The sequence below is a fragment of the Prionailurus bengalensis genome, chromosome B4 (assembly GCF_016509475.1).
Source record: "Prionailurus bengalensis isolate Pbe53 chromosome B4, Fcat_Pben_1.1_paternal_pri, whole genome shotgun sequence".
Taxonomy (NCBI): domain Eukaryota; kingdom Metazoa; phylum Chordata; class Mammalia; order Carnivora; family Felidae; genus Prionailurus; species Prionailurus bengalensis.
The window spans coordinates 73,353,728-73,381,065 of NC_057358.1; the positions used below are offsets into that span (position 1 = coordinate 73,353,728).

Genomic DNA, 27,338 nt, shown 5'->3' on the forward strand with positions numbered 1-27,338 from the left:
AATGCAGTAGCCTGGAAGGCAGGTTTTTGAATGTCCCCTCCTAGGCTTCAGCTCAGAATATGTGTTGTTCATTCTGTTCTGTCTTACTTGACTTAAATAGCTGGAGTTGGGGAAGAGCTGGTTTCGTGGTTTTTGTCGTCGAATCCAATGGACAATTGCTAATCACAACTTACAATAATCCACAAGCATCTTGCTGACAGTCCAAGGCTGTTTTTCACCAGAGGTTTTATTAAGGCACTTAATTTAGGGTTAGGGTGCTGCTGAAACTTTCAGGAGTCTAAAAACAAAGAAGGACACACCAGAGTATTAGACCCTTTTAGCCATAAATCATATTTCTACAGTACCATTGGTTCTTTTTTTCTACATATGCTTATGATTTAAGATGATGCATTTTCTTTTATTTCCAATAGTTAGCAAGCTGTAACTGAAAGATTGAGAGCTTGGGAAAGGCCCTGGGTAAACCAGTCCGTCTATTGACATAGAATCACATCAGGAGCGGCCTCACAAGATTTGTGAGTTTTGGCCTCTCCTGTTTCTCATCAAATATTTCTTTTCAGTATTATCTGCAGATTCCTCATTGGATATGCAATAGATTAAAATCCTATTGAAGTTTGGAATTCAACCAAACACAGCAGAAAGTCTTGGTTCTTTGACATTACCTCCCCAGACTATTTTCTTACAGTTTGAGTGGTCCTGAACTTTGGAAGGTAGTATCTCTACTATCCCCCACAAAGAGACTACTCCCTATAAAAAGTTTTATTGTTTCAAATATATTTACTCTCATTCTTAGGGAAACTTGAAATAACTTCTATTGTTCTAATCTTACCCTTTTCTTAGAAACCTGTCATTTCCATTCCCATCTCCTGCCCTGGGTTTTTTCCATTCTAAAATGAGCAGGAAGCCTGCTTTTTTAGCTCACTCATAAGTTAGTATAAGCCTAACTCCAGAAACAGGTGTTTTGATGATCATGCTTCTATCTAATAATGTTGCATGCATTCAGTTGCAAATTGAATGCAAAAATGCATTACAATTTCCAAATCACTTTTCAAATGTGTGATCACATTTAATCAACCTGAGCTTTTGAGATGGCGGTTATGATCTCCATTTTTACAAACTGGAAAACTGAAGCTCAGAGATCCACACACTGTGCTACCCAAAGGCTATGAAGAGAACCAGGCTTTTCACTTTTTATTGACTAGAATTAGAGATTTCCCCCCACCCCATACTTTCCGTAGACTTAACCAGTAGTACAACTTTAAAACCTCTTTTGCTCACTTGATGATATGTAGCACAATTCACGTAGTGGGAAATATCTACATTGGTAGCTAGCCTGTGAATTTGTCCCAACTTATATACAGAATCTTTTGGAATGGTTTAAAATTCTTAGGATTTTCAACTCAGACCAGACAAAAGGACAATATACAATTCTTTGGCAAAATTGGTAGTAGTTAGCATATCTGCAGCCTCTCAAAGTAATCAGTCAGAGAATCTTGAATTTCTGTTTGTTTTACTTGTAATGTGTCCTAGCTAATTCGATATTTTCACTTTTTCTAACTTTTTTTCAGGGTGTGTTGACACTCAGGTTAATTTTGAGTGGCTTTTAAGAATATCCAGGGCGTGGGGCGCCTGGGTGGTTCAGTTGGTTAAGCGTCTGACTCTTGATTTCAGCTCAGGTCATGATCTCACAGTTTGTGAGATCGAGCCCTGCGTCATGCTCAGGACTAACATCATGGAGCCTGTTTGGGATTCTCTCTGTCTCTGCCTCTCCCCAATCTGGTGCGTGCTCTCTCTCTCTCTCTCTCTGCCTCTCCCCCTGCTGGTGCTCTCTCTCTCCCTCTCTCTCTCTGCCTCTCCCCATGCTGGTGCTCTCTCTCTCTCAACATAGATAAATAAACATTAAAAAAAAAAAGAATATCCAGGCAGAGTGCCATATAATAGGCACTTAATGCATTTCAAATAAATGATTGAATTGTTCACCATATAGGCATATAGCAATTTGTAAGTAAGTATCCCTAAAATGCAAATAGTTATGTTTATTGTTTTAAACTAGAAGATTTTAACATAGTCTGAAGTGTTGTAGGAAGGAGCAAGGACTTTGGAATGTGAAACTTTCTGGGTTTGAATGTTCATCACTTACTGTGAGTTACTGCACCTTCCTTAGGCAATAACTTCTCTGGTATTCAATTTCCTCACCTGCAAGTTTGGGATTGCATTACCTACCTTGCAAGACTGCTGTAAGGATAATCTGGAAGGATGTATGAAAAGTATTCAGTAGTATGCTTGACACATAAAATGTGCTCAAAGTTCATGCCCAGAATTTGATGAAGACAGAGATAGCTATGGTGGCTCTACATGATTGTGTTACTATATTTTTAAAAAGATATTTCTGAGCGCTGTTATGTAGTAAATATGTGAAAGGAGTATAAAGATACATATAACATTATCTTAGCCCTGCAAGATTCCTACATCTGCTATCGAGGCAGCGACAAGCCTGGAGTTTCGAAATGTGCAAAGACTAATTTAAATCCTATCCTAAAAGTGCGATTAATGTTGAGGACTCTGAGGGGCAAGCAGCATGGAGGCGGTAGGGGAGTAGAGTAGATGATAGGGGACATTTTTCGGTCTCACATCCCACACTGGCTAGTGAGCCAGTGCTGGGGCCTCTGCTGGTGTCTTCAGCAAGCATGGAAGCTGCTGCCAACTACTGACACTGATCCAGAGGGGAAAGAGTTAGCCACAGACTGCTGATGGGAGCTTTATTCAAAGTAGAGTGAGATGGCTGAGTCTTTTTCTGAGGAAAGGCCCAAAGCCTGTCAGTATTCATAATCAACCAAAGTCATACAGCAATGTTTTTTAAAAATTTTTTTAATGTTTATTTTTGAGAGACAGAGAGAGACACAGTGTGAGCGAGGGAGGGGCAGAGAGAGAGAGAGAGAGAGAGAGAGAGAGAGAGAAAGACACAGAATCTGAAGAGGCTCCAGGCTCTGAGCTGTCAGCACAGAGCCCGACGTGCGGCTCTAACTCACAAACCTCGAGATCATGACCTGAACTGGAGTCGGACGCTTAACCAACTGAACTACCCAGGCATCCCTTACAGAAATCATTTTTTGACATGATTTTAGGGTATGGCATTTTTAGAATTTGTGTATGCAACTTAATTGGCAGCCAAGCTGCCAATGATAAGGTTGTATATTATCTAATTAACCTTTGTATGTAAAAACCAATTGCATAATCTGTAGCATAAAATCCTTGTGATGATGATACCAGTTCAATGAAGTATTATACATTTTACATGTAAGAGCAAAGAGCCCAAAACAGTTAAGATAATTTTGAAGAGGAAGAGGTGCCTGGGTGGCTCAGTTGGTTAAGCATCCAGATTCTTGATTTTGGCTCAGATCATGGTCTCATGGTTCATGAGATGGAGCCCCATGTTGGGCTCTGTGCTGACAGCATGGAGCCTGCCTGGGATTCTCTCTCTCCCTCACTCTCTGCCCCAACTCTCTCATGCATATGTCTCTCTAAATATAAATAAATAAACTTCAGGGGTGCTTGGGTGGCTCACTTGGTTAGGCATCAGACTTTGGCTCAGGTCATAATCTCATGGTTTGTGAGTTCGAGCCCCACGTGGGGCTCTCTGCTGTCAGCATGGAGCCTACTTTGGATACTCTGTCCCCCTTTCTCTCTGCCCCTCCCCTGCAGGTTCTCTCTCTCTCTCTCTCAAAATAAATAAGCTTTAAAAAAAACCTTAAAAAAACATAACTTTTGGGGCGCCTGGGTAGCTTAGTTAGGCGTCCAACTTCAGGTCACGATCTCGCGGTCCGTGAGTTCGAGCCCCGCGTCGGGCTCTGGGCTGATGGCTCGGAGCCTGGAGCCTGCTTCCGATTCTGTGTCTCCCTCTCTCTCTGCCCCACCCCCGTTCATGCTGTGTCTCTCTCTGTCTCAAAAATAAATAAACGTTAAAAAAACCCCATAACTTTGAAGAACAAGGTGCAGAATTTAACCTTAATAGATATCAAAACTTATTATGAAGCTAGGGTAATCAAGGCAGCATAGTAATGACAAGAGCTTAGCCATACATGCTGATGGGACAGAATGGAAAATTTAGAAACAGATCCATACATACATATATGAAAACATGGTATATATGAGAAGCCAGATTAGGGAAAACTTAATGGTTGACTAATGGATTTAGGTACAACAGGGAAAAAAAAGGAAAATTAGGTTTCTATATCATACCATACACAAAACTCAGTTATGGCTGGCTTAAAGACATAAATGTGTAAAGCACAATTTTTAAACATCTAAAGGAAACATTTTATGCACTTGAGATAGGATGTCTTAAACAAAGTACAAAAATCATAAAAACATGGACAAATAAACTTGACTATGTTAAAATTAGAAACTTCTAAAATTAAAAGACACGTAAACAAGTGAAAGACCAGTGAGCAACTAAGAAAGAGATTTAAACATATGGAAAAATTCATGTACGGGATATATAAAGAATCCCTAAAATCAACCCAGCAGAAAAATGGGTAAAGGATGTGAATCGGCAGTGCGCAGAAAAAACTCAAATGGTCGATAATCATGAGAACTTAGTGATCGGGGCAATGCAAAGTTAAAACTGTCAGAAGATAGGATTTTGTATCCACCAGAAACCAAATTTGGTGGAGATGTAGAACAAACAGGAATCTTCTGCATCACTCATGGGAGAATTTCACTGGCACTACCCCTTTGGAAAACAGTTTGACAAAATCTAGTACTGTGGATGAGCCTGCATACTACCTGCACCTCTGCTGCTGGGTTTAATCTCTAGAGAAGCTTTCACAGCACCAGCCACAGTCCTAATGCAGAGTAGGGGCTCGGTAAATAGATCTTAGAAAAAGGAAAGAGGGAGGGAGGAAGGAAGGAAGAATATTTATGTCATTGGCTTCATTTTGCTTTGTTCTTAGTGTTGTAGGATGCTATACATGCCAGGATGTGTCCCAAACCACCCTACAGGTTTGTCAAATGCCTGCAATTTTGAGAACCTCAGATTAGCCTCTACATCTCCCAGACTCTACTGTGAATGGAGATAACAATTTTCATAACTGATGAATTAAATACATTCCATAAATGTATTTTCTTACAGAATTCACAGGGGTATAAATACCAAGCTCTAATTGCTTATTTAAAATGAATCTAATATATAAAATGAGATGTGCCGGTATGTTACGGGTAGCATAAAACATTAGTTATCTCTAGATCCTTACAATTCTAATGGCAAAGAAAGATGAGACCTGATGCCCTGAAAAGATAAAATGTCTTTTTCAGGCATATGAATAATCAACAAATATTCTACTGGCTTATGGAGAAATGGGTGTTCTCTTTAAATAGTAAATATTCGTATGCACTAGGCCAATCCTTTTATAACTATATTCCTAAGAGCATAGAAAACATGGCAGCTCTTCCCATAGCTGGAAGAATGTGTGGTTACCCTGGCAACAGCATCTTAGTTCCTGCTTCCAAGTACCACCTGGTGATTTCAAGTCTAACAGCTGTGCAGCATCTACATTTCCATTGAGGAAATAAAATGCATTCATGCATCATCTCATGGAGCATTTAAGAAGAAACAAGCTTGCAAATTTGGGGAAGGAGGGAAAGAAATAACACTACATACCAGCAGAGCCAATTGAAGTTTGAAAGCCCTAACTGCAGTCTTGGAAGCTGGCCGAAGCAGCCAAGGCTACCGCATTAGAACTGTAGGGTCTTGAGGCAAATTTTCCATCAGAACACTAACAATCACATAGGCCCCTTAGCCCAAGCACGGTTTCTTACCTCTTACCCAAAATATGTACTCTTAAGTGGAATTGGCAATCTCTGTCCTAACAGGCAGTTACACAAAATGGCTGTGTATGCATCACAAGAGAAGTAGAGGAAAATGAAGAAAACACTATCCTCCGTTTCATGCTTGTTTCTTAGTGCTCCCACTTTTACCCAAGGGATTAGGACCTTTCTCAGATCTAGTCATGTTAAATATTTTTATGTTTATTTTTCAGAGAGGGAGAGAGACAGAGACAGAGACAGAGACAGTGAGAGAGAGCATGAGCAGGGGAGGGGCAGAGAGAGACACACACACAGAATCCAGGCTCCAGGCTCTGAGCTGTGAGCACAGAGCCCAATGTGGGGCTTGAACTCACGAACCATGAGATCATGACCTGAGCCAAAGCTGGATGCTTAACTGACTGAACCACCCAGACACCCCTTGATCTAGTCATATTAAAAAAGCTAAATCCTACAGTGACTTCCAATAAAACAAGTTTTATGGGAATTTCTGGATTAAGTGGTTGACTGCCAGAGGGGAAGAATAGCGTTGCTAGGCTGAAGGGATGCAGCGGGCTAGGGAATAATTTCCCTGTCCTCTCAAAGAAAAAAAACTATAAACAAATAATTTAAGATTTAAATTTAATTTTTTCCTTTCCCCTTTTCCCTGATTATTACGATTCTGCACATATGTTTGGAAAATTTAGAAAATGTAGAAAAAAGTATGTAGGAAGGACAACCAAAATCACTGAAGATACTGACATTGTTAATATTTTGGAAAAGCACTTTTAGTCTTTTTTTATGCATTTTTTCACCTTTGTTCTGCATTTTGGAAGGGCTACTAAAGTAATCCACCCACAGCACAATTAATTTTCTGCAATACCCATTATGATTGTGATTGCTTCAAAGGAATACTCTAATTCTGATACGGCATTTTAAGTTTCCTTGCCTTTTTTTTTCTTATACTAGTAGCTTCATACTCTTTTCTCCTGTCATCTTAGTCTATCTGTTCTTGAATTTCTTCCTTTCATTTTATAGAGCTCACATTTTCACACACCTCTGTTTAGGACACCAAACAAGACATGAACATCTTCTCTGGTACTGTAGAAACTTTTCAAAACCATCATGTTGCTTTTGTCCTGCTTCACCTTCCCACAGAGAGAGATTCATCCAGCCCGATAGAAATAGGGTATACAGAACATCTCTAGCACTGTCCACCTCTATTCTGACAATTTCTCCTCTTCGAACTAAACATTGAAGGCTGGCTATGTGCACAACCTCTGTCCAGTTTCCAGGGCTTAGGATTACTTCACTGGATCACTCCATAAATAACTAAAGTCCTACTATGTGCACATACTGTCGTAGGTGCTGGTGAAAGGGCAGTGGACAAAACAAGCTTATGTAAAATAAGTAAACATACACTTGTACAATGTAGATTATAATATTAAGCTTCTAGTAAGGGAGACAGGAGGTTAAAGAGGCAGTTATTTTACCTACAGGGCCAGGGAAAGACTTGCAGACTAAGAAGGTGATATTTGAGCTGGTGGGATTCAGCAAGTGAGTTCTTTGGTTATCTGGAAGAACATTCCCAGAAGAGTAGTCAGAGAGGGCCTTTTAAGCCATTCTAAGGCTTTTGGTTTTTATGCCATGTGAGAGGGATTGCCCTTCTAGGGTTCTGAGCAGAATGAAGTTCTAGAAACCAAGTGAACCAAATATTTTAAGAAGAGAGTGAGCAAGTGTGTCCGGTGTTGGACAGGGTGAATGGGAGGAGGCTGAGAGCAGACATTTGTATGTAGCACCATGGGGAGGGGTCAGTGGTGACTTCCACAGGAACTATTCCAATGAAGTAATGAGGGTGAGAGCTGTTTGAAATGGATTCTGGAAGGAGTGGGAGGGGCTGGACAGGAGGCAGACTACGACTCTTTGAGGAGTTGGAGTTTTACTCTTAGAAGGAAGAGGAATGGAACGGTAGCAGGAGGAGGATGTGGGACCAGGAACATTTTTAAAAATTTTTTAATGGAAGGAGTTATTACAGCACATTTGTGTGCTGGGAATGATCCAGTAGAAAGCAACAGCTCAATGATACAGGTGTAGGTAGACAATTGCTGGAGCAAAGTCTTGGAGTAGGGTGAGAAGGGATGGGCTCCAGAGCGCCAGTGGAGGGACATGAGCATTCACGTGACTACAGGAGGGAGGCTGCGGTGTGGCCTCAGAGGGACCTCCATGGTCGGGAGCACAGACATCCACTTGGTATGGCTCAGCTGGCCTTCACGGGCAGTTAGCGTATTTGACAGACTAAAGTGCCATCTGCCGTACATCTGGTGAACCGTGTGCACCGGTGCCTCTCCCCCCCGCCCCCATAGACACACACCTGTGGGCACTGTTCCCAGGGCTGTCCTTATCCTCGCCCTTCATGTTGGTAAAGCAAGCACTATATGTATTGTGCAGTTTAAAAAAACTTGGGCTCAGACCAGTGTAGGCACTAACGTAAGGTCACGCGTTGATAAACGGTAGGGCAGGGGATTGAACCCAGACATTTTGACTGTTTCTGGGTTCTGTGGACCCAGGAAATAGGGAAGGGGTATTTACTTCCCAAGATTGAGATTCAATGTCTTTTTCCTGCTCTTGTCTCCAGAGGAGCCCACCACGGGGATGACTGTGTGAATGCACAATCCCTTCAGGTACACAAGGGTGCCTTCACCAGGTGGAGGGCATCTCCAGATGCATGCAATGTACAGATGGCCTTGTTACCCCATTTACTTGTGCAGAGGCTTAAAGCACCTGGAACCTGCCTCTCCCACCATAGTCTTCGAGGGGCTGCATTTGGACTGCACCCTCCTGCCCGTTCATCCACCAAACCACCTTTCCGTTAACATTCCACAGTTTCCTCTTGCTCTTTAGATCTGGGGAGAAGGAGGGTTTTGTGCTCATTCAATTGCCCCGAACCAGAGGATAACAGATTTTTCAACCTGGAAGGAATCATTCCAGGGAGACCTCTGGTTAAACTTCTTTGTATTCACCCCATTTTCTTTATCCGCTCTGTTGGCATCTCAGGCACCAGCTAACATGTACTTCTAGAACCTTCTACCTTCAACACAAGAAAATACACACATTTGCTTTGTTTTCTTTTGGAAGAAGCTCTAAGAAAAAAGATGTGAGAGTTCAGCTGGCTCCCTGCTCTTCCAAGGGCTGTCACTGCAATCATGTGGGGCCACTGGAGGTAGGGTTTTAACATGTACCAGGCATTTTCCTCAAAATCTGCTACTTTTTTTTTTTAATTTTTTTTTCAACATTTATTTATTTTTTTTTGGGACAGAGAGAGACAGAGCATGAACGGGGGAGGGGCAGAGAGAGAGGGAGACACAGAATCGGAAACAGGTTCCAGGCTCTGAGCCATCAGCCCAGAGCCCGACGCGGGGCTCGAACTCACAGACCTCGAGATCGTGACCTGGCTGAAGTCAGACGCTTAACCGACTGCGCCACCCAGGCGCCCCCAAAATCTGCTACTTTATGTTAGGTGAGCAGTACATTCCAAGTGGCAAGTGCTTTCTATTACACATTCATAATGTATATTAAGTCTTTGTAAACTATCATGTCAGGTCATGGTTAATCAGTTAAAACTCCCAGTTATAAGGAAGTGTTATTACTTAAAAAGTTCACAGATATAGGCCACTGGGTGGCTCGGTGCTTAAGCGCCTGACTCTTGATTTCAGCTCATGGGATTGAGCCCCGCCTTGGGCTCATAGTGTGGAGCCTGCTTGGGAGTCTCTCTCTCCCTCTATCTCTGCACCTCCCCTGCTCTCTCTCTCCCTCTCTCCCTCAAAATAAATAAATAAACTTAAAAAAAATTTCAGAGATATAGAGGAATGAAAAGAGTATTTTAAGAACTAAAATAAAACATGAGTAACCCAGGAATATATTTAGGCGGTACTTAAATACACCTTAAAAATTAAATGTTAGGTTAAAAAGTATTTAGAAAAAAATACTAAAGTTTAGAATGTGTGTGTATATATATATACATAATATTTTCAGATGCACCAGTGGCTCAGAAGCATACCCACTGGAGAACATCATGGAATGAAAGATGTTTCATTCTGTCCCCTCAGAAAGTTTTACAGGACTTCTCCCGTCGATTTGCTGCCCTTGGCAATCCCTTGTCCTGAAGGCACGCTTCTTTTGTGGAAAAGCCCAGGCATGGAGAGTCATCGGGGAGAATCAATCATTTCAAAGATGATAGCTTTACTAATATCTCCATATATGTTGATGGTGTGTATGTGTGGGGGGTGGAAGTGAAGGCTAGGCAAAGCTAGAATTAGTCATATGAATGATGTACTTGTCTGGACACTGGGCCACTCCGGCCCCAATCAGTGCCAGTAAATCGTGCAGACTGCTCCAACACCACCACTCTGTTTCTATCCCACTCATATAAAATTCCATGCCAAGGTACAAACCACAATCCTCCCTTTCTTGGTTTTTCATGCAAAAACTATTTTAGAATAAATTTAAATGTCAAACCTTCAAGAACTCTGAACAGAGGGAACTTCAGCTCACTTAGTTCCCAACATGGCTAAAATAAAAAAAAATTCTGATGAGAGTACTAAACTTTTAGAGGTCTATATTGTTCATTGATTTAAGTTCCAAAGAAAAGCAAAATTGCTATGTTCAAGCAATAGGATATAAGAAGAAACAGTGAGAAAAGCATAAATATCAACAGCAGCACTTTCATGCCTGGGAGAGGTCCTGAGTCCCTGTGTGTGAATAACTTGGCAATGGCTGCTGCATGCAGTGTGTAAACAAATATGGTCCCCACACCATTTAAAATATTCAACATTGACCTAAACAGGCATAGACACAGAATGCCAGTCCAGGCAGACATTTGTGAATGTACACACAGAACACAATGCAGGAAGAACTTGGTGCTTTCTTTCCCCGACTATTTTATTATACACACATTTCAGATTCAATTCACATTCAAGTGTTCATAGTCTGAGCAATAGAAAACACATTTTTAATCAGTCCTAGACAGCAGGAAAAACTTCCTGCAGGAGTTCTAGGAGGTTTATTCTTCATTTAGCAGATGTTTATTGATAATAGAAGGCAGGAAGTTATATGACATGTCTCTAGTTTCAAAGAGCTTGAAATATGGTTGAGATCTATAGGGGAGTTGGTCATCGGGGAGTTTAAGAGAACTTTTATATAGTTTTGTGAGAAAGGTATAAAATCATAAAGAGGAAAGAGAAGGCCAGAGTTTTGATTTCAGAATTACAAACTAAAAAGGAATGTCCAGGCAATCTGGAAAAGTCTTGAGGTAGAAACAACTGAACCAAGAATAATAGATATGCATTATCTAATCCAGTGTTTCCCAGGTTATGGAGTGGGACTCTAGGGGATCCCTTTGAGGATCTGGTGAAAGTTATGGACCCCAAAATAGCCATCTACCCTCAAACTTTTATATAGAATATAAGAGATTTGAAGTCTGAGTCCATGGACTTTATATTGTAAATCTAATACAGTTACATTTACCGTGGTTAGTGAATGGTCACTGTTTATTCACTTCCTTGTCTCCTCTAGTAGAATAGAAGTATTTCTAGGATGGGACTGCATTATGTTTTATCTTTCATTCAAACCCTTCTCTGTTTAGCATTGTGTTGTTGTGTAGAAGGTACTAAAAGAGTTGGGTCCTGTCTCAATGTTTAGGTATTAGGTTAATACAGCATCTTCCAAATGTCAGTCATTTGAGTAACTTTCTCAATTTTTGCCATGGCTGTTTACCAACTTGGTTGTTATTTAGTACCTATAGCTGCAAAATAATGAGTTTTGGTGATAGAACACTAAATAATATCACGTATCAGGATGAGTGAGCATGTTATTTTCATTCTATTTTCTTTCAGTCCAGTTTACACCAAAGAGAGATTTCCAGTTTACTTCCGGTGTATCTTTTAATACTTTTCTGACATTTGAGCATCTTCCTTTGGAACTAATGCAGAGGCTTCTGTATGCAGCAGTATTTGGCTAGAAGTGAATAACATTGCTTTATTCTTTTTTTTTTTTCATTGTGTTTAGTTTTATGAAAAGTGATAGCAGTTTTCCCTATGGAAGTGACAAAAATTTTCTTTCAACATATACTTGTTAAAAAAAGTTTATTTAAGGAAATACAGTAAATCAGTTCTCTGTTGCTGTGTAACAAGCTACCCCAAACATAGTGGCTTAAGAAACAGTGACTTATTAGGATTCTGAGGGTTAGCGAGACTCAACTGGGCAATTCTTCTCCTCCACATGATATCCGATGGGGTCATTCCTTCATCTTGAGAACTTGGATGAGGCCAGGAGGTCCAAGATGGCTTCCCTCATGCCTGTCAGCCCAGCTGGAGTGGCTGGAATGGCTGAAACTGGCTGAGCCTCTTTCTCCATGTGGCCTCTCATTATTCAGTAGTCTGACCTGGGCTTTTTCGCATCATGGATGGATCTCCAGAGATTAAAAAAGAAAGCTGCAAAATTTCTTAAGGCCTAGACCTGGAAGTCAAAAAGTATTACTTCTGCTATATTCGACTGGTTAAAGCATGTGACTGGACAAGTCTAGATTCAAGGGGAGGAGAAATAGACTTCACATCTTTTTGGGAGATTAGAGGCACTCATGTCCAGAGATGGAAAGAAGCTTTGGCAATAATTTTGCAAATAATTTACCACAAATGGTAGGTAAGTAAGTAATAGGACAAGTTGTGGCAGATATGGCAAAAATTGTGAGAGTGTTACTCAAATGACTAGTATTTGGAAATGCTGTATTAATCTGATACCTGAATATTGCACTAGATAGTCCATGGACATTTTTTAGTATGTTGTGCATACTAAACGCAGTGCTACATGCAAAGGGATTAAAGGAAAAAGATAAAACATGATACAAACATGTCCGAGGAGGACTTACATTCTAGTGAGGGAGATAGGTGTATAAGTAAATAGTTTTAAAGGGGCACCTGGCTGGCTCAGTTGGTAGAGCATGAGAATCTTGATCCCAGGGTTGTGGATTCAAGCCCTGTTGTTGGGTGAAGAGATCAATTAAAACATTTTTAAAAATCTTAGGGGCGCCTGGGTGGCGCGGTCGGTTGAGCGTCCGACTTCAGCCAGGTCACGATCTCGCGGTCCGTGAGTTCGAGCCCCGCGTCAGGCTCTGGGCTGATGGCTCGGAGCCTGGAGCCTGTTTCCGATTCTGTGTCTCCCTCTCTCTGCCCCTCCCCCGTTCATGCTCTGTCTCTCTCTGTCCCAAAAATAAATAAAAACGTTGAAAAAAAATTAAAAAAAATTTTTTTAAAAATCTTAAAAAAAATGGTTATAACAAAATAACCATGATGCTTGTTGCAGTAAGTACTTAGAGTCCTGACATTTTTTTTCACATTCTAAATATTTTTTGTAATTTAATTTTTTATTTTTTAAAATTTACATCCAAATTAGTTAGCATATGATTTCAGGAGTAGATTCCTTAATGCCCCTTGCCCATTTAGCCCATCCCCCCTCCCACAACCCCTCCCATAACCCTCAGTTTGTTCTCCATATTTATGAGTCTCTTATGCTTTGTCCCCCTCCCTGTTTTTATATTGTTTTTGTTTCCCTTCCCTTATGTTCATCTGTTTTGTCTTTTAAAGTCCTCATATGAGTGAAATCATATGATTTTTGTCTCTGACTAATTTCACTTAGCATCGTATCCTCCAGTTCCATCCACATAGTTGCAAATGGCAAGATTTCATTCTTTTTGATTGCCGAGTAGTACTCCATTGTATATATATATACCACATCTTCTTTATCCATTCATCCATCGATGGACATTTGGGCTCTTTCCATACTTTGGCTATTGTTGATAGTGCGGCTATAAACATGGGGGTGCATGTGTCCCTTCAAAACAGCACACGTGTATCCTGTGGCTAAATGCCTAGTAGTGCAATTGCTGGTCATAGGGTAGTTCTATTTTTAGTTTTTTGAGAAACCTCCATACTGTTTTCCAGAGTGACTACACCAGCTTGCATTGCCACCAACAATGCAAAAGAGATCCTCTTTCTCCGCATCCTCACCAACATCTGTTGTTGCCTGAGTTGTTCATGTTAGCCATCCTGACAGGTGTGAGGTAGTATCTCATTGTGGTTTTGATCTGGATTTCCCTGATGATGAGTGATGTTGAGCATTTTTTCATGTGTCAGTTGGCCATTTGGATGTCTTCCTTGGAGAAGTGTCTATTCATGTCTTTTGCCCATTTCTTCACTGGATTATTTGTTTTTTGGGTGTTGAGTTTGATAAGTTCTTTATAGATTTTGGATACTAACCCTTTATCTGATATGTTGTTTGTAAATATCTTCTCCCATTCTGTCGGTTGCCTTTTAGTTTTACTGATTGTTTCCTTCGCTATGCAGAAGGTTTTTATTTTAATGAGGTCCCAGTAGTTCATTTTTGTGTTTGTTTCCCTTGCCTCCGGAGACGTGTTGAATAAGAAGTTGCTGCGGCCAAGACCAAAGAGGTTTTTGCCTGTTTTCTCCTCGAAGATTTTGATGGCTTCCTGTCTTACATTGAGGTCTTGCATCCATTTTGAGTTTATTTTTGTGTATGGTGTAAGAAAGTGGTCCAGGTTCATTCTTCTGCCTGTCGCTGCCCAGTTTTTCCGGCACCACTTGCTGAAGAGACTGTGTTTATTCCATTGGATATTCTTTCCTGCTTTGTCAAAGATTAGTTGACCATACGTTTGTGTGTCCATTTCTGGGTTCTCTATTCTGTTCCATTGATCTGAGTGTCTGTTCTTGTGCCAGTGCCATACTGTCTTCATGATTACAGCTTTGTAGTATAGCTTGAAGTCTGGGATTATGATACTTCCTGGTTTGGTTTTCTGGAGTCCTGACATTTTACAGAGAAGTTTAAGAGCATGTGGATTTTCTTGGGCCCATGACTTTTATCAGATTCTTAAGAAAGTGTGAGATCCTAAAAGGACCTAAAACGCATTGATTGACTCAAGAGACACACTGGTGTGATGCACAGGGGTGACCACTGCTAGCTGCAGTGTTAAGGAAAAGGCTTCACTGAGGCTCTAACACAGGTGGGCAGGATTGATTGATTGAGGAGGAAGAACTGGCTGGAGTTGAAAGTCAATTAGATGTGGTGAGAGGATGGAGGGGGTGAGATGGGTGGAGGGAAAGGAGGAGGAAAGTGGTGAAAGAGGAGAGGAATGTGGGGAATTGGAGAAAGAAGAGAGAGAAGTTTATTCCAGGATAACTGGATTTTCTGGCTGGCTGGAATGGTAGGTGGTAGAAAATAAGTGAGGAAGAGTAGATTTTCTGGGAACTCTTTCCAGAATTCTGCTTTTTCCAAGTTGTCATTGAGATGCCAGTATGATAAAGCAATAAACAATTGGACATGCAGATCTGGAACTTACTTACCTTGTGCCAGGCACCTTTATAGAAATTGGTTATAAAACAGTGAATAGCCGAAGAGAAGCGATGCCTGTGTTCCCATGGAGCTTATATTCTAGTAGGGCTGGGGTCAGGGGGAAGATGGACAGAGAGACAATTAGTATGTAAAAAAATTCATATAAATTTTATCTAATGCTAAATTCTAAGAATGAAAAAAATTAATTAATGGAATAGAGAGGGTTGGGGCAGCTACTTTATCTAGGGTAATATGGTAATTGAAGGCAGCTTTTTGAAATATAACCCAAAGCTAGGAAGAAGGCCTACCCTCTTTTAACTTAACAAGGTAGGAAAATTATACTAGCAGGAGGTTAACTTTTGCCATGTAAGGTGGTCTTACCCAGAGACCAGATGGTTGTGAGGGACTCCTTCCCAACCACCTCTACCGAATCTTCCGAATCTTCCCTATCTAGCCATAGAACCATGTGGAGTAGATAATGATAACCCACTCTGATGGTCAGGACACCAGAGATGTGGAAACCACAGGGAGAGAGGAACTCTAGGGGAGAGGGAGAGAATGCATAGAAGGCTGGCAACAGGGGTGGCCACTTACTGACTATTAATGGGGTGTCATCTGGGGCTCCCAAACACAAGGGAGCAGGTCTCATTCCCACAGTACCTAGGAATGAGTTAGTCTAGGGATGCCACTCTCTATTCCTCACCACACTTTGATGTGGTACAGGATGGATTCCATCACTGTATGAGATGGACTACATCACTTGGAGTTGAGTGAAGAACCAATTGTACAGTCTTTTGGGTTTGGATGTGTTGATTTGAGATAGTAGTAGGACCTGATCCTCTCTCACCATCCACAGGCAGTTTTCTGAACCCCTACAGTGGGCACAATGGGTTGAGAACAGAATTGCCTGTGGATCAATCCACCACCAGGCACACGTTGTCTTCTGACCATTTTACTCCATCTACACCAAGGTAAGGTTATACATATTTAATTTTTTTAAGGACATTTCATAGTATAATATTATTCTTTTACTGTTATAATTTTTCAGTTACTCATTTCGGAACACATCTTCCCTCATCCTATGAAGAATGTGTACAATGCTAAGTAAATCAGTCGATGTCAATGATTCTGACTGCAACTACTTTGGTGCCAGGATGTCTCTTTAGATTTAGGGTGAACAAAAATAAATTAGGTTAAGACATGTGTTGAAATGATAGGATCCCATAAAATGAAATTTTCAGTGATCGGAACATATTATTTTAGAGCTTATAAAGATTTCAAGTGTTGGATGAACAAAAAAGAATATAAGTGATTGGGTCTATTATTATTTTAAGCCTTAGGCAAAAGATCTCAAAACCCCAGGCTTTGAGCGTTACTAGAAATTTGGGGCAGAAGAAACAAGTAATGTGCCAGTCTATTGCCACAGCTCTACACCTCATTCTGGGTTTGGGAATGATTTTAGATAATTATTTTTCTGCCACTTGCTGTCACCACCCTGATTCAATCTATAAGCTGGGATGTTACGCAAACGACAAAATGTAGTCAGGGAACAATTAATACATCAAACGCAGACAGTGAATAGGACTAAAATCCTAAAGAGTACACATTACAGAAAAGCTGGGTAAATCTGGGCTTGGTATCACGGAGCCGCTCTCTTCCTCTGTCCCATTGTTTGTGACCTTGACTATTTCCATCATGATGTAAACCCATGGAATCAAGTCACTGACATGTTTACGATTCCCTCATCACGTTTTGCAGTTATTAATACCATAGTGGTGGCAAGGACACTTTCAACATACAGTGCCTCCTGTCAAGAGAAAATGAAAACCTTCCGGTAAAGGTCCCAGAGCACTGGCAGTAGGCTCTGTTCTTCATCTGTCCCCTACGACAGACTCTATTCACTCTCAACCTAATCTAAAGGAGGGACAGATAACACTATTGGGGTCCCTTGTGTCGGTGACAGAGAATACTGCCATTACGACTGCTACTACTAATAATATAAATGATAGCAATTATTTGGTGCTTACTATGTCCTAGGGGACCGTTCTAAGCACATTCTCTACATGAACCAATTTAATCCTCACAGCAGCAGTAGACACCATTACTACCCTCCTTTTGCAGATGGGGAAACTGAGGCCCAGAGAGGTTCCCACAGCTGAGAAGTGGCAGAGCTGGGATAGCCGTGGGTATTGACAGGTGCAGAAGTTTGAGAAGCAGAAGTGAGGAATAGATGATTTTTCTATAAGATGAGAAAAGCCACTTGGGAAAAAGCTGTTCCATCTTGGAAGCCATTGCTATCTTTGAAGCCGTCTTTGAAGCATCCCCGAGGAGAGGGAGTGATGTCAAGTTCCCAGCCCCAGGCTCTGCCCCGTCACGAAAAGAAGGGCGAAGGACCAAGCTGGAGGGTGTGAGGGTGCTGCCGAAACTCTTCTTGTCTACAGCCATGCACCCCAGAATCCTACAATGAACTGGAAGCATGGCTGAGGACACACTAAACGCCCCTAGTTGACAGAGGGCCCTGAGGTGCCACAAGCGCTTCCTGCTGGGTTATAGGGACACTGGTTTTTATTTATTTTTATTAACATCCTGTCACTGATAGATAGGAATGACAAGGATAAAGCCCAAGACAAAAGGGAGGGGATCCTACTAGATTTTATGGAGACCCATGTGAACAGGAAGGAGACCTTCAGGTAGAATTTATTTACAGCTCTGCGGGGTGTGTGGATCTGTGTTTATGGGTATGAGCATTTGGGAACTGTGGTATTTAAATTCCTTTAATGTTCTTAGAACGTACCTGGGAGGATTCATTATTTTAGTTTTCATATTGATGCTATCAGGAAATGTTCAAAAACTCAGAATATCTTATTTCTTCACAGAAGTTCTTACTGGCACCTCTTCATGTGCTGCTCACTTGGCATCCATTGGTGCTCCACATTTTGGACACGGAACCATCGCTCTCACCTGGACCCTTTGCGGGGGACTAGGTTCCACGCAAGCACGTTGGAGAGGACGCACTTTCCCTTGCTGCCATGTTTTACCCTAGCCCCTCATTACTGTGTTCGGGAAATTATTCCTTTTTCCACCCCTAATTAGGCCTCTGGGTACTTTATGGTAAGTGTGACATTTTTCTCTTGACAGGCAGTATTATAGTGTAGAACTGTCCTTGTCACTCTTTATTGCTTTTAATAACTATGAAATCTCTTACAAGATGTCTAGAGCCTCATCAACATATGTTGATGGCACTGTTTTATCAGTCCTGAAATGGTCAAGGTCACAGACAATGTGCCAGAGGAAGGAAGACAGTGAACACATTATTATAAATAGATATGTGACTTGAAAATGACCCTTTCAGCCATGGGGACATTAGTTGGCAATAGGAAGGAAGTGATGAGATGTAATAATTTTATTTTGCTTAGGGAAGTCTCCAGGTGTATGTCAGATGCTTGCTATGTTTAATCTGATTGGCGTGTTAGCACATCAGAGGTTGAAACATTTATCATAGTTATTTCATGATAATGAAAATGAATTAAAAGATAAGGTGGGGCAAAAGTATGGTTTGGATAGTCAAAAGCTAGCATCTGACACATTATTTTAACTGAGGAAATTTAAGTGAAACGTGAGAACAATGTACCTTACATTTTGCCATTCTGGACTTAAAAAAAATTTTTTTAATGTTTATTTATTTATTTATTTTTTTAATTTTTTTTTTTCAACGTTTATTTATTTTTGGGACAGAGAGAGACAGAGCATGAACGGGGGAGGGGCAGAGAGAGAGGGAGACACAGAATCGGAAACAGGCTCCAGGCTCTGAGCCATCAACCCAGAGCCCGACGCGGGGCTCGAACTCACGGACCGCGAGATCGTGACCTGGCTGAAGTCGGACGCCTAACCGACTGTGCCACCCAGGCGCCCCTTAATGTTTATTTTTGAGAGAGGGAAAGAGAGTATGAGCAGGGGAGGGGCAGAGAGAGAGGGGGACACAGAATCCTAAGCAGGCTTCAGGCTCTGAGCTGTGAGCACAGAGCCTGACGCGAGCCTCGAACTCACCAGCCGTGAGATCATGACCTGAGCTGAAGTCAGATGCTCAATTGACTGATCCACTCAGGTGCCCCTGTCATTGTGAACTTTTTTGAAAACATAAGCATTGGGAAGCATTTTAGGTAGTAAGTTGAGATGCTAGTACTGAATCCCATTTCCTTCCCTCTTGATGTCTCATTCATCCTCAGAAGATATATTTTAACAACGAAATATCTAAAAGGTATATTGGCTTTGTTACTTGGAGCTCAAAAATGTCCCCAAGGCATCGGTTTAGACTTGCCAGTGTATATATGGGTCGGTGATTTGTGCTTAATAGACTTCAGAATTCCCAACATCTGGAGGTAGAGAAAAGCAACAAAAACAGTAACACTGTCAACAGCAATAGCTGTCAAAAATACTGACAGTAGCATTAATTGGTGTGCATATCCATTAATGTTAACCTTTCAACATCCCGTTTAGACAGGTATTATTACAATAATATAAAGGATCAAGAGTCAAGTGTTCAGGCAGCGAGGTTAGACCTTGGGTAAGTTAATTAACTCCTCTCAGAATTGCGATGTCTTCATCTGTAAAGGAGACAGTATTATCATTACTTATAATAATAATTAATACTGCCTCGAAGTGTTTTTTCCTGAAGATTATGTGAATAATGCATGTAAGGCACTTAGCACAGCACCCATTTTATGATGGCTAGTTATCATCATCATCATCATCATCATCACCGTCCCCATTTTTCAGATGAAGAAGCTGGAGCACAGAGGTTCTCCAAACCCTAGCAAATGGGAGGCAGGGATGGAACAAGGGGACACTGGATTCCCAATCCCCTGCTGGTCACTGGCAGCCGCCACCTTACTTCATTAGGGAATGTCGCTTTGTGGGAAAGGAAGCCGCGGGAGTATGGTGTAGCCTTTGGCCAGGAATCTAACTCTAACTTTGGGAAGAGGCGACAGGGACATGGGGGAAAGCGGTTATTTATAGTCAGGGCCTCTGGGGCCTCGGATGCTGCCTGTGACTGGCTCCCTTCTCCCTCCTGCATTCCTCCCTTCTCCCAGTGGTGTTGCCCTTTCCATGTGTTGTGGTTGCCCAACACTAGAACATGTTTGTTAGGTTACTCACCCAGGTCCACTTTCTGTGAACTCCCTCAATTCCCTGGGTAACTAAAGAAGGGAAGGAGGGGAATGACCTCCCAGTCAGATATCCTGCCCCGCCCCCGCTTGCTTTATGTTGTGTAGACCTACGTGTTTAGGCAGCTTTATTTGTAGTATCTTGCAACAAATTAAGCACTATTCTTTTTTGTTTTTTAATTTTTTTTTACGTTTATTTAGTTTTGAGAGAGACAGAGCATGAGCAGGGGAGGGGCAGAGAGAGAGGGAGACAAAGAATCCGAAGCAGGGTCCAGGCTCTGAGCTGTCAGGACAGAGCCCTCTGGCAGGGCTTGAACCCACGAACCATGAGATCATGACCTGAGCTGAAGTCGGACGCTTAACCCACTGAGCCACCCAGGCGCCCCCCCAATAAGTGCTATTCTTGAGTAAGAGTCACCACAGGTGGGAACACAGCATTATAAGCAGTTACTCTGGTGTTCTATCTATATACTTCCTGCTCTGCTAAAGCATAAGCATTTGTACTGTGCAGTGCCTCACCCGTTTAAAAAATTTGGGAGGAGAGATGCTTTTTGAGGTTGAAGATTTCTTTGTATGATATCCAACAAATCTTTGGTTTGCACTTTTGTCTGTTTAAATGTTTTTAGAAAAAAACATTTTTTTTTTCCTGCAGTACAATCCAGTAGCATTGGTGAAATCACCATTCATTGATCACCACAAATCACTCCCCTCTGTATTTTCACCTCTGGGATTCTCTTTTGTGTTAGATTTAGTTGTTTGTATGTTTGTTTTCCTCTGTTGGGACATAGACTTCTTGCAGACAACGACAAGACTTTCTTCTCTTCACTGGTACAGAGCATTGCTCAATAAACATCAGGGCACATAAAGCTAGTGGATCGCTGTATACTAATTTGGGCCAAATCTTCTTGTTGGCCACCAACCTGACAAATGAGTGAAAAGGAGAAGGGAGCTCATAGTCTTGACTCCAGGAGACAAATAATTTTAGTAAGTCAAGTGCCTTTGGGAGTTGCTAATTGACACCTGTGGGAGTCGCTAATTCCCCATAGGGTGGGGAAGGGGTCAAGAGGAAGAGAACAAAGGGAGAAAGCAAAAGACATTTTTCTAGATGAGTCTCCTGAGTCAAGGGAAATGAATGCAAAAATAAACTGTTGGGATGATATCAAAATGAAAAACTTCTGCACAGCAGAAGAAACTATCAACAAAACTAAGACAACCTACTGGATGGGAGAAGATATTTGCGAATGCCACATCTCATAAGGGGTTAGTATCCAAAATATATAAAGAGCTGATACAGCTTAACATCCCTCCCCAAAATAAACCAGTTAAAAAATGGGCAGAAATCATGAGCAGACATTTCTCCAAAGAAGACCTACAGGTGGCCAACAGATACATGAAAAGATGTTCAACATCATACATCATGAGGGAAATGCAAATCAGGGAAATGAGATATCACCTCACACCTGTCAGAATGGCTAAAATAAAAACACAAGAAACAAGTGTTGTCGAGGATGTGAGAAAAAGGAACCCTCATGAACTACTAGTGGGAATGCAACCTGGTACAGCCACTGTGGAAAACAGTATGGAGGTTCCTTAAAAAACTAAAAAGAGAACTACCACAGGATCCAGTAATTGTACCACTGGATAGTTATCCAAAGAATAGAAAAACACTAATTCTAAAAGATATATATACCACTCTGTTTATAGGAGCAGTATTTACAATAGCCAAATTATGGAAGCAGCCCAAGTGTTCATCAAGAGATGAATGGATAAAGAAGATGGGGCACATATACATGGAACATCATTCAGCCATAAAAAGAATGAAATCTTAACATTTGCAATACTGTGGATGGATCTAGAGAATATAATACTAAGTAAAATAAGTCAGAAGAAGACAAACCGTATGAGTTCACTCATATGTGAAATTTAAGATCCCAAAAGAGGAATGAAGGAAAAAAAATAGACAAACAAAAAGCCAGACCCTTAACTATAGAGAACACACAGATGGTCACCAGAGGGAAGGTGGGTGGGGGGATGGGTGAATTAGGTGAAGGGGATTAAGAGTACACCGATGATGAGCACTGAGTGATGTCTAGAATTGTTGAATCACTATACTGTACACGTGAAACTAATCTAACCCTGTATATTAACGATACTAGAATTAGAATACAATTAAAATTTTTTTTTTGTTTAACGTTTATTTATTTTTGGGACAGAGAGAGACAGAGCATGAACTGGGGAGGGGCAGAGAGAGAGGGAGACACAGAATCAGAAGCAGGCTCCAGGCTCTGAGCCACCAGCCCAGAGCCTGATGCGGGGCTCGAACTCACCGACCGCGAGATTGTGACCTGAGCTGAAGTCGGACGCTTAACCGACTGAGCCACCCAGGCGCCCCTAGAATACAATTTAAAGAAAAGGAGGAGAGGGCAGGTAGATGCAGAAGAAAGGACTTGAAGATACAAAAGAGGGTAAGAAAGGGAACATATTTTACATCACCAATTATTTCTACCAGTTCCCAGCCCCTGTCTTGGGCCAGTGTGCTCTGCCATTACAAACGTCTCCATTTTTTTTTTTTTTAAACTTAATCAAGAGATTAGATTTTATTGGACTCTCAATTAGAAAGAAGTCAGGGCTGAAACTTTGGTGGTGAAAAGTGTGTCACTATTTTTCTTCCTTTAGCCAGACCAAGAGTTCTGGTATCGGCAGGGAGCCGGAGCTGGTAAATCTGAGTATCTGAACTCCTGGGCCCAGACTAACTGATAGTGGTGATTGGGAGAGGAAGCGTGGGATCAACTGTGTAAATAGGGGTAGGTACACAACAGGTCACACATCAGTTTGGGGGAATTATACATATTTTGTTCAGAGCGAGGCGAGTAGGTAGATAGAAATCTCCTGGGAATTTCAACAGGCTGCCTCTTGCCTGAGCACTGCTTTGAAAGCAATGGCCTTGCATTTTCTGTTTTTATATGTGTTTTTACCTTCTTGTATTCTCCTCTGATGTCTTCCTGGACTAATAGAAAAAAAAAAGAAGGAGAATAGGAAGTAAGGGAATACATGGTTGTGAAAAGAATAAGCAATTTTCCTAAAGCCAGGTAACATTGTGTTAGCCTTACTTTCTTTCAGAAAAGGTCCTCAGACCTACTTTTGCCATTCCTAATACTCTTAGCAATACTTTTATTTAAATTTAGTTTTGTTTTTAACCAATCATCATGACTTTCATGACTTTTCATGGCTGCATTGGGTCTCTTAAACCTTACTGTAAACAAAAGAACTTTCATTTCAGAGTGTTCTGCAGAATTTAAATGTCAACTGGTTGAGGGCTACGTGTTTCTTTTCTAGAGACATCTCTGAAGAGAAAAGAAGGGATAGGAAAGGAGAAGGAAAAGTAACGGGCAATGACTGAAGTTAAGAGGAAACCTTTTTTAAAAAGTGAAACATCGATCACGATGGATAGATTTGATTCTTGTTGTGACAGAATAAAGGAGCTTCTTCTTATTTGGCTTGTTCTTCGGACACATGGCTGTAGTCAGCTCGGGTCCACTGCCAGCACTTCGGAGTCACTCCTTTCCTGGGTTGTGGGGCCTATGAGCAATGCAGCATTCCCCTCCTGTTCCCAGTGTGTTCCATCTGTGGCTCTTTCTGTCCTATAGTTTCCAATTTGCTTGAAACACTCTTATTTACTCTAAAGTAGGATACAGTTACGTTGCCAGGGACGGGCTCTGCAGCTCTATCACCACAGAAAATACTGTCAGCGTAGTATTAAGGAATAAAAAGCTAACAGGTGGAAGTCAGATAGAGCCAGCAGCATGCACAGATGGCAATACAAAAACCTTCACTTTATTCTACTTTGGGCAGGCTTTGTATTTCATACTCCTGCTAAGGTGGCACAAAGCTACCATAAGCATGGCTCTTTGTATCCATACTCATGGAAGAGGCAGCCCTAGAATTTCAATTTAATGATTTGGTTTCAGCATTTTTTTCATCTGGCCATGAAATCTGCTACCCACTTTATTAAAGAGTAACACAATAGGTACTAAAGATCAGTGAACTGGCCCAAAGCCTCAGTTCAGTTCATGTTTATTGCCTTCCCTTATTGTGTTTCAACACTGGGGTTATAAAGATGATAAAAGCATAGTTCCTGGTCTCACCAAGTTCACAGGTTAGCCAAGAGAGGCAAAGACAAAGGAAGCATGGGCTCAAGTTGAGACACTGTCTATGCCTCATAATATTTTTGGAAGAAATGAATCAAGTGCTGGCTTTCTTGAACAGCACCGACAATCCATTTTGGCAAGAAGGATGGAGATGGAAAGCCACATGGTTAAGTAAGAAGGAAGGGGAAATTTGGTAGTGATGTTGTGTTAGGAGCAAAGGGAATTTTTCTCTTCAAATTTTTAATTTAAAAAATTTTTTAAATTTTCATTGTTAAAAAGTTTTATTTTATTTTTTAAATGTTTATTTATTTTTGGAAGAGAGAAATATAGAGCACAAGCAGGGGAGGGGCAGAGAGAGACTGGAGACACAGAATCTGAAACAGGCTCCAGGCTCTGAGCTGTCAGCACAGAGCTTGACTCGGGGCTGGAACTAACGAGCTGAGCCTGAGATCATGACCTGAGCCAAAGTAGGATGCTTAACAGACTCAGCCACCCAGGCTCCCCTATTTTAGTTTTATTTTTCAGTAAACTCTACATGCCATGTGGAGCTTTGAACTCTTGACCCTGAGATTAAGAGTCGCATGCTCTACCAAGTGAGACAGTCAGGTGCCCCGTCCTTCAATTTTTTATTTTTTTAAGGTTTATTTATTTTAAGAGAGGGAGAAAGCATGAGTGGGGGAAGGGCAGAGAGACAGAGAGGGAGAGAGAGAGAATTCCAAGCAGGCTCCGCATCAGTACAGAGCCAGATACTGGGCTCAAAATCACCAGTGGGTGAGATCATGACCTGAGTAGAAGTCAAGAGTCTGCGGCTTAACCAACTGAGCCACCCAGGTGCCCCTCCTTCAATTTTTCAATAGAATATTTTCAGATTTATAGAAAGAAAAATAGTACAATGAATACCCATATACCCTTCACATAGATTTATCAATTATTAACATTTTGTCACATTCATCTGCACTATTTGTGTATTTTTTTTGAACCATAAAAGTAGGTTGCAGACTTCTTGACATTTCACCTCTTGGTGATCAGGCATGATCACACCCTTAAGATATACAGTGGTTCTATAATATCATCTGATTTAGAATCCATATTCAGATTTCTCCAGTTGTCCAGAAAGAGTCTTTTACAGATTTTTTTCCCTCCCCAATTCAGGATTCACACATTCCATTTAGTTGTTGTGTCTCTTAGTCTCTTTGCATTTATATTTTTGTTTTACTTTATTTTGTAACATTTAATATTTGAAGAATTTAGGCTGGTTATATAGAAGACTGTCCTATATGTTGGATTTATCTGATTATTTCTTCATGAACAGATTCAGCTTAAACATTTTTTGGCAAGAATCCCACAGATAGATGTTGTTGTAGTACAACAGCTTTGAATCTAGACTTCATGGACTTCTATTTTACTGTGGTAAGAACACTTAATATGAGATCTACCTTCTCAACAGACTGTAAAGCGCACCATAAATACTGTTAATTACATACAACATGGCGCAGTGTTGCACAGCACATCTTTAGAACTTCCTCATCTTGCATCACTGGAACTTTATACCCGGTGATTAGCAGCTCTTCCTTTCCCCTCCTCGCTGCCCCTGGCAACCACCATTCTTCTATGAATTTGACGGCTTTAGAGACCTTATGTAAGTGGAGTCACACAGCATTCGTTCCTCTGTGACGGGCTTATTTTACTTTCTATGATGCCCTCAAGATACATCCATGTCATTGCAGATTGCAGGATTTCCTTCTTTTCTATGGCTGTAGAGAGCCTAGCTTTTAAAGACTGTGTTTATCACACAACATGGCCCTTAAATGGATGCCTGCTTCATCTGATGTGCAACTGAAGAATTGAAATGCCTTTCAATGCCAGAGGAAACACCAGCTCTATGCAGGATTTACTGAGAGAGGGTTTGTAAGCCGCCCGACTGGCACTGCTCCAACGGATCTTCAAGGGACATTTGGATTGTGTGCAATTCCAGCCCTTACACACTGACTTGAGAACCCTCTGCTCCTTGTTCAGTTTCCTGCTTTTAACAGAGTTAACAGGGGCGCCTGGGTGGCTCAGGTGATTAAGCGTCTGACTTGTTAAACACTTAGGTGGTGATTTCCCAGTCATGAGACTGGGCTCATGCTGAGGGTCCGGCCTGCTTGGGAGTCTCTCCCTGACCCCCGCCCCCCCCCCCCCCACTTGCGTGTGCATGCACAGGTGCTCTCTCAGAATAAATAAACATGTTTTAAAAAGTTAACAGAATATCTTGTTTGTTCTACACCAGCACATAGAAACCTAATTTATTCTTTTAAATAGCTACAGGGTATTCCATTGCAGGAAGGCACTAGAATTTGTTCAAAATCAGTTCTCTATTGGAGGATATTTCGACTGTGTTCAGACTTTTGCTACTACTATTATAATGCTGCAAGGAGGGATGTGTCTTTTTATAATAATACCTTTTGGGGATCTTGAATGACCAAGTCATTATAGGAGAACATATAGAATATTTTTGCTATATTTTTTGGAAAATAGGGGCTTTATTTTCTTTTCTGGTTACTTTTGTATTGATACTATTTTGGTACTAATTCCTATGATTTCAACTTTTCAAAATTAAGCTTAAAAGTATCAATTACACCTGAAAAATATCCCAGTTAGCATAATTTTAAAATCCACTTAATGGCATTTGGATCCCAAAAGACAAGTTACCAAATATCTTTAGTAGTTAGTGTTTATTCAACAAATATTTCTTGAGTGCCTCTGTGTACCAGGGGCAATATTAAGGGTTTTAATAGATTTTATGCCTCCTAGTATCATTGAAATTCTGCTGAAATTCAAGACTAAGAAC

General features: G+C 41.1%; 1 long non-coding RNA gene across 1 annotated transcript in view; it reads left to right on the forward strand.

Moving 5' to 3' along the window:
* Positions 1-27,060, forward strand: part of LOC122473244 — a 37,144-nt gene extending 10,084 nt beyond the window's left edge. The window contains exons 2-4 of the long non-coding RNA XR_006294630.1: positions 16,055-16,169; positions 18,075-18,309; positions 26,236-27,060. This is a non-coding gene — a long non-coding RNA (uncharacterized LOC122473244). The remainder of the gene's footprint in view (positions 1-16,054; positions 16,170-18,074; positions 18,310-26,235) is intronic.
* Positions 27,061-27,338: the final 278 nt, after the last annotated feature.